An 8,634-nucleotide genomic window follows, 5' to 3' on the forward strand; every position below is an offset into this window, starting at 1 on the left:
GAAGGGAAGAAGGCCCTGTCTGTGGTTTCCCCTAGTCATGTGGTTTCTCTCATTTCATGCAGGCACACATCTTTACATCTTTTTTCAAACAAAGGAAGGGGTAACCAACTGTTTCACTAAATAACATCATCAAGGAAGCACATTTCAGTGAGGAGACTATTTTTTTTCTTTTATTGTAAATGAGAAAAGATAGTTTTGACTCTTTTTTTTTAGAAGATTTATTTTGATGGCGAAATAGGGCAGAGCACATTTAAGCAGACGGAGAAACATTAACCAGTATGAAGCAGAAAGGACACATTCTAGGAAATAGGAGAGGACAGAGCAACAGCAGAGGGATACGTGGAGACCAACAGACACAAGAAAGCAGTGGACACAACAGTGTGGTGTTGCAGTGACTGATACCCCAGTGGCATTTGACGAATGGCGATCTGAACTCCACCTGCAGCCAGAACTTCACCAGCAACCAGGTGAGAAGAGACTTTCACTGACAAGGTGAATCCAACCAAAGAACTGCCCATCCTGCTGATCTGTTTGATTTGACCAGGAGTGGAGATAGAGCAGCAGATCCCAGGCTACCACCTAGAGCTGAATCGGGTGCCATTTCATTTAAGGAGGCAAAGGCTATGGGACAGGACTGCACATGCACTGAGCTGAGAGTGAACTCATTTCGGGCTCAGTGAACTGAGCCCAAGCTTCCACCCAAGGTAGGTCCAGGTAGCCCCTTGACTGACAGCCAGCAGAGCAAGAACTCTAAAGTGGCACATCAGGCACCATTTTGTACAGTGTGGAAAAAGTTTTAGGACTGCAGGGGACAACAGTGAGCTGTGCATGTGCTGAGCTCACGAGAACTCACTGAGCTCATTGCATTGCACTGATCCCATAGGAAAATAATAATGACTATGGTATCATACAGGTCAAAATAGGTCCATATGGCCCTCAGACCTAACACCCAACAGGTTTCTAGAAGTATACCATCAACAACAACCTAACTATATAGAACTCCTGGTGTCTCCCTAATCCTGGGACCTGCTATAACCAGAAGTGGGAGAAAGGTTATAGAGAAAACGGTGCAGCTTCAGCACGGTATTACAGGAGGTGGAGAGTGGTGAGCCACAAGCTGGGAGTACGGAGACAATGGTGGAAATCTAACATAAGAACCCAGACCTGGAACTCGCTGGAGGAAGTGGCACAACTGACTGCAAACAAAGAGCCGTGTGCCAACTGCAATACGTAAAATCAAACTGTAGACCTACGGGTGACTCAGCTTAGAAACCTGCCCCAAGGAGAAGATTCTGCAAACCAGAAGTACAAAGGCCAAGAGCAAAAGAAGATACAAAGGCACAATGAATATTACTGAAGACTCCCCTGCAAAGGAGCAAAACCCTTTGCCAAACTCAGAGTTCACTGAGGAAGACATCGAGAAAATGAGCGATACCGAATTCAAAACACATGTTATAAAGCTTCTGATCTACAACAAGAAGCATGTAAAGCATGCATTAAAGGAATTTAAGGAACATGTCACACTGGAAATGAATCAAATGAAAGCTGATCTATCAGAAATAAAGAATACAGTGCAGCAAATTAAATGTACAGTGGAGAGTCTCCAAAATAGAATAAAGCAAGCAGATAAAAGAATCTCAGAATTGGAACATATTTCCTGTCACCAGGGAGAAACAAACAAAAAGCTGGAAGCAGAGCTGTGTCTAGCTAAAAAAAAGTATTCAAGAACTTAAAGACACTATTGAATGGCCAAATATAAGAGTTCTGGGAGTCTCAGAAAGTGCAGAAAGAGAATCTGAGCTTAAAGATGTATTCAATGAAATAATAAGAGAAAACTTCCCTAATCTGGAGAAAAAATTGGGAAACAACATCCAGGAGGGGCACAGAACTCCAAAAAATGGTTGACCAAAAGTGATCTTCACCACGACACATGATCATCAAGCTCTCTTCAAGCGAACATAAGGAAAGTATCCTTAAATGTGCCTGTGAAAAAAACCAACTGACACATAAAGGAATGCCAATTAAACTCACAGGAGACCTCTCACAGGAATCTCTACAGGCCAGAAGAGAATGGAGCGACATATTCTAGATTCTAAAAGCAAAAAAAAAAAAAAAATTGTCAGTCCAGGATAATATATCCAGCAAAGCTTTCTTTTGTCTTTGAAAATGAAATAAAATTCTTCCACAGTAAAGAAAATTTAAAAGAATATGCCTCTTTCAAACCAGCCCTACAAAGTATACTTAAAGATGTTCTCTTGAAGAGAAGCGGAATAGCGCCCACCAAAACCAAAGGTAAGTATAAAGAACATCTCAGTAAAATGAAAACAGAAGACTAAATCAATGAACAACCCATTGCTAAAATGACAGGACCAAAGTACCACCCATACACATTAACCCTGAATGTAAATATCTTAAGCTCCATCAAATGTCATAGATTATTAGACTGGAATAAAGAAACAATGCCCATCTATTTGTTGCCTACAGGAGACACATTTCACCAACAAAAACCAGCAGAAACTATATCTCATGGATTTTGATGTTTTTGTTTTTCTAAGTTTCATCTCTTCAAAAAACCTTCTGATTAAATTCTTCACTGACTCATAGATCATATATTAGCATAATTTCTTCAAGAAGGTTCCTGATTTTCTTTTTCATGTCTTCAGCGACACTTTAGTCATTCAGTAGCATGTTATTTAACTTCATGGTGTTGTTAATTTCTTTTTTCTTCCTGTTGATTTTGTTTTGTGGTTTTTCACTTAAGGGGATGTATAGTAGCTGTGTAATGGAGACTCTCATATCTTGTAACATGTGATTTAACTTCATGGCATTGTAAATTTCTATTTTACTTCCTATTGTTGATTTTGTACTTTAGCTTTTCAATTAAGGTTATGTACAGTAACTGTGAAATGGAGACTAACATATCCAGATGTGAGGATGCAATGCAGTATGCATCTCTACTTCCAGACTAAAGATGGACTCTCAATGAAACTGTTTACTATATGACAATAGGATGATGGACTCTCTGCCATTGTCCACAATAATGGACATATGATTGTGCATGATATTTTAGTGATGATATAAGGGAACTTGGGGAGGTTTGAGGAGGGGATAAGGGAAATCCCAGGGGTCTATGGAACTGTATCATAAAACGATAATAATATGAAGTATAACCTATCAGGAACATAACAGGTAACTTATGGACAACAGACTCGAATCAGCATTAGACAATAGCAAAACTACAAAGATATACAGGTGGAATCAAGAGCAATCCTGACAACCTCTTAACAGGAGGTCATATGCATAAAGTAGGGGTTGATCCCAGGGTGGAGCAGGTGGGCAGGATGAGGCTTGTATCCCAACCCTGGGGACTCCTGGATCCTCACCAAGGACTATCAGTATGGGCACCAAGGACTACATCCCAACTGCCAAGCAGACCATGGGGAACTGGAATGCCTTTGGAGGCCAAGAACTCTGAGGTCAGCCACCCCCCTTTGGATCTACCACATGGGATGGAAGAAGCCCAAACCCTTCCTTGCAGGCTCCTAGGTCATCGGAACAGTAGGCTTCCTTCAGGACTAGGGAGAGAGCTTTCTCTGGTCCTCACTTAGTTCCAACTTTGGATCCCCACCCTATATTGCAATGACCATCAGGGTCGCTCCGGAGCCCCCCACCCCAAAGCGCACACACACACACACACACACACGTGTGTACACCCGCACGCACACACACACAAATTGGAATAGACAGAGAACAACAAGAAAAACTTGGAACCAGACAGGAAATGGTCAGCGTGGACTCACACATGCCTTACTAGGTAGGACACAAAGATTAGTTACTCCTCACTAAGGTATTGAAATTTCTCTGCACACCCCTGCTAAAACTATTCTGCACTTCAACTGTTGACATATGCCTTGTTAGAGTTATAAGCCAGTTTAGACTATCCCAAAATCTGCCAAGTTCAGAAAAATTAAGCTTCGACACTATAAACTGCTGAATGCTAAAATGAAAATAGTCACGAGACAGCTGAATAGTACCCTATAGCCATTTTAAGGTGTGTAGCAGCTGGTTCTGTGTATAAACCAAAATTGAAATGTCAATGAAGTAGTCAGAGGAAGCGGTTAAAAATTTACATTTTTAAAAACATATTTGTTACTCAATACCATGTCAATTAATTCCATAATGTTGTAAATTGATGTTGATGTTATGTTGTGGCTTTTAATTGATCGGGATGATATTCTACCAGCTCTGCTTTCAGGCCAGAGATGATTTCCCCAAGAAACCGTTGAATTTATCTGGACAATAAGATGCTGGAAGATCTTCCTCTCTACCTTTCCTCTTCTCTATATATCAAACTTTCCCATAAAAATAAAATAAAATAAATCTTTCAAAAGATCTATTATTATTATCTTTTTTGATATATTATTTTTTATTGATTACATTGCATTATAGGACACTGTCTCATAGGCTCTGGGATTCCCCCAACCCTTCCCCATACCCTCCCCCATGGTGGATTCCTCCACCTTGTTGCAGTATTACAGTTCAAGTTCAGTTAAGATTCTTTCATTGCAAGCACAGAGTCCAGCTTCAAAATGCCTGTGGCAAAATCGAATTAAGAGACTCATGCAGGGCCTGGCGAGGTGGCCTAGCGGCTAAAGTCCTTGCCTTGAACATGCTGGGATCCCAACTGGCGCCCGCCAGTTCTAATCCCATCCAGCTCCAATTCCCATCCAGCTCCCTGCTTGTGGCCTGGAAAAGCAGTCAATGATGGCTTAAAGCCTTGGGACCCTGCACCCACGTGGGAGACCTAGAGGAAGTTCCTGGATTCTGACTTCAGATTGACTCAGCGCCAGCCATTGCGGTCACTTGGGGAGTGATTCATTGGACAGAAGACCTTCCTCTCTTCATATCTGACTTTGCAATAAAAAAAAAAATCTTAAAAAAGGGGATTCATGCATAATTTTTAAAAATGATACACCTTTCCCTCTACTTTTTGAACCTCTTCATATGCTGGATTTTAAATTGTTTTGCCCCCAAAGAAGCATCTTTTAATTCCCCTTTCCTGGGAACTTCATGAAGTGCCAACATACAAGCAATAAGAAAGGATATACACAGAGAATATGGATGGCTGGAAGCAGGTGTGATAGGGAGGTTTTTTTTTTTTAATACACATTCCATTTCACCTTTTGAACATCATATGTTTTATATATGTATTAAAAATGAAATAAATGTAATTTTAGGTTTAATAGTTCCAATCAGGGAAAAAAAAACTATCAATGTCTGCTTCTGTCCCATTTCACATCCAGATTATCTCTGAATATCAGAGTTCATTGAGAGCAAACTGATGTGAAAGAAGTAACTCAGGAAAGTGTTGGCACAGAGACCTTTGTGAGGATTTGGTGGTGGTGGTAAGGAGAGAGCAGAACAGAAGAGGGATTCGGTTCTCTGTGTATGCGTTTTCACTTCACATCTGCAGTTTAACAGCAATGCCAGTATTTGCACCCTAGGCTAGCTGAGGGAATTATTAGGTTAGATCCTAGTAATTAAAAGGTGAACAAGACTACCTGATAAGGAAGACTACCTTACCTGATAAGGAAACTGAGGCACAAGAAAAATCAGCTAACCTTAAAGAGATAGCCTGGTGCCAAGGAGGCAGATAGGTAAATAGTTAGTCGCAGTCCTTTGTGGTGAATGCCTCAGGCAAGCCCCAGGTATGACATCAGACAGGTGTACCATGGGAGCTGGTGGAGGGATGCTATTTCAGATGTCTTCCCTGGGCACAGAGCTCGAGATTTTGAGTAAAGGGTGGTGCAAGAATGCTCTCGGTGAGGGAGGCAGTCCAGGGTCCAGAAGTAGCTGCATGAGATGGGGGTGTAAGCTCAAGGGCTGGTGAATTTTGGGCTTCAGATCAATCTGCATTTCCACGAATTAGAACTTCTTTAGAAGACAGTTACAATCTTTTTTTTTAAATGTCTTTTTAGTGGGCACATAGTAATTGTACATCTTCACAGGGTAGAATGTGGTGCTCAGTAGCTGACTACAATCAGCCAATCAGGGTAACTGGTAGATCTTTCACTCAAGACATATATAATCACTTTGTGTTGGGAACATTCAAGATGGCCCCTACTAGCTGCTTTAAAATATTTAGTTATCCTATTGTGCTATAGAACATTAGGAGCTATTCTTCCTTTTCGACCACAACCACACCCATATACTGGTGAACTATCCAATCTGTACCCCCAATCTAATTTAGCCTAGAAGCCACTGTTTTATTCTTAAGTTCTGTGACATCAACCTTTTAGGCATCTACATATGAGGATACCTCAAAAAGTTTAGGGGAAAATGTAGTTAAAATATTATTTTAGTGCAAAAAAAAAAAAAACAAACCTTCAAAATCCTTGCATAAGAGGACCTCTCACAATTTCATTAAAATGTATATTATGAAAAAGCCTAAATACGCAATTCAATTTTTTTGTACAGAATTTATCTTTGAATCCCATTTTCCACAAGTGTCCTGAAGTACCTTGGTATGTGAATCTGCATTATTTGTCTTTGTTTGCCTGACTTATTTCACTTAATATAATGTCTTTCAGTTTTACTTACGTATTTATATTGGAAAGGCTGACTTACAGAGAGCAGTGGAGACAGACAGATCTTCCCTCTGCTGGTTCACTCCCCAAGTAGCTGCAATGGCCAGAACTGAGCTGATCTGAAGCCAGAAGCCAGCAGCCTCTTTGCATGTGAGTTCACAGGCCCAAGGTTTTGGGTTATCCTCAATCGCTTTCCAAGGCCACTTGTAGGGACTGGATGGGAAGCAGAGCAGCTGAGACATGAACTGGTGCCCATTTGGAATCCTGGCATTTGTAGGAGGAAGATTAGCCAATTGAGCTATCATGTCAGGCCCAATGTCCTCTCATTCTATTGAAGTTGCTACAAATAGTGGAATTCCATGCTTTTTAAATGTACAGCCATAGATTTTTTGGGATAAGCCATGCTTACTTTATAAAATATCTACTGCTATCTTTAATTACTTTCATGCTATAAAGGCAGAGTGGAGCAGTGGCAACCAAGATCAGTCCCACATTGCCATTCTGATTACCTGGCTCTTTTCAGAAAGGTTGCACTAGCTGGATCCCACAGGTAGATCCACCACCTGAATTGCTCTTGCTGAGCTGTCCTATCTAAAGATGAAAGACCTGGCTGGTGTCAGGGCTTGTGCATGGAGAGCAGTCCTGGGTGGGAATTCAGATCCTGGAATGGTCAGAACACCGATGGTAGTTCAAGTGTAGTAGTACAGTGATGAGATCAGAGGACTAGGCCTGAGACCTGGGGAAGACTACATCTACAAGTTAGGAAGAGGACGAGTTTAGGAAGGAAGACCCAGAAAGAAAGATCTGCAAACTAGGAAGACACTCAATGTGTCTTCTCAGAGGTCAAGCAAAGAATGGGTTTTACCAAGGGAGCAGCCTGTTGATAAATGCTGCTGTGGAAACAGCCCGTTAGGTGACAGGTTCTGGGCACTGAGTGCCTGCACCCACGGTCACACAGGAAGACTGAGCCTACGATGAGAGAGTAGCTTACATATGCAAATACTGCACACACATACATGGGTGCACATTCACTCACACCACTATCTGGCATTTGTAAGCAGACGTGAGATTAGAGTCTAGGTTCACGTACAGAGCCGAGGAGTTTAATCTTTGACAAGTGTTTTTTCAGTGGAATCATGTGAGTCTGACTGTAAGGAATTCAAGAGAGTGGGAAGGAACTGGAGAAAGCCAGTAGAAACAGCTTGTTTCAGGACTTGCAATGAAAAGTGAAAGCTAGGGAGGGATAGCCAGGGAATGAAGGAGGAGTTCTAGAAGGGTTTTATTGGTAAGGTGGGACACCTGTACCAGTGAAACAATCTTGCAGAGAGCAAGAAACCAGCGATGCAGGAGGGGAGAGCTATGGACATTCTAGCATTGGCTCACCTCCAGGAGGGTGGGCAATTCGTGCACTGCAAGGGGAAAAAGGCACGGTTTGTGGGCACATAGAAAAGTGGGCTAGCAGATACAGAAGTGGTCTTGGTGGCTTTTTTTTTTTTTCTCAGTGAAAGTAGCAGCAAGACCAGCAGCTGAGAAAGAATTCAGGGAGGTGACAGGAGAGGATTGAGGGCAGAGAAGCAAGTGTGACACGATCTTTGTTCCTAGTGCAAGTACTTTCTTACAGTCAGACATTACAGGCATTACTTTTTTTTTTTAATATCGTAAAGGCAAATTTACAGAGAAAAGGAGAGACAAAGATTCTTCCTTCTACTGGTTCAGGGCGCAAGTGGCTGCAATGGGCAGAGTTGAGCCAATCAGAAGGCAGGAGCCTGGAGCTTCCTCAGGGTCTCCCATGTGGGTGCAGGGTCCCCAAGCTTTGGGCCATCCTCTACTGCTTTCCCAGCCTACAGAGGCAGGGAGCTGGAGGGGAAGTAGAGCAGCCAAGACACGAACCAGTGCCCATATGATATCCCAGTGGATGCAAGGTGAGGATTTAGCAACTGAGCCATTGCGCCAGGCCCTGTTAGTGTTGTAGGATGGTGGACACAAAAACACAGCAGCAACCTCAATCCTTGTCTAGCAGGGAAGGAAAATTTTCATATGGACAAAC

This window comes from Ochotona curzoniae, unplaced genomic scaffold (genome assembly GCF_017591425.1).
Source record: "Ochotona curzoniae isolate NIBS_2020 unplaced genomic scaffold, NIBS_Ocur_1.0 contig_2404, whole genome shotgun sequence".
NCBI classification, from domain to species: Eukaryota; Metazoa; Chordata; class Mammalia; order Lagomorpha; family Ochotonidae; genus Ochotona; species Ochotona curzoniae.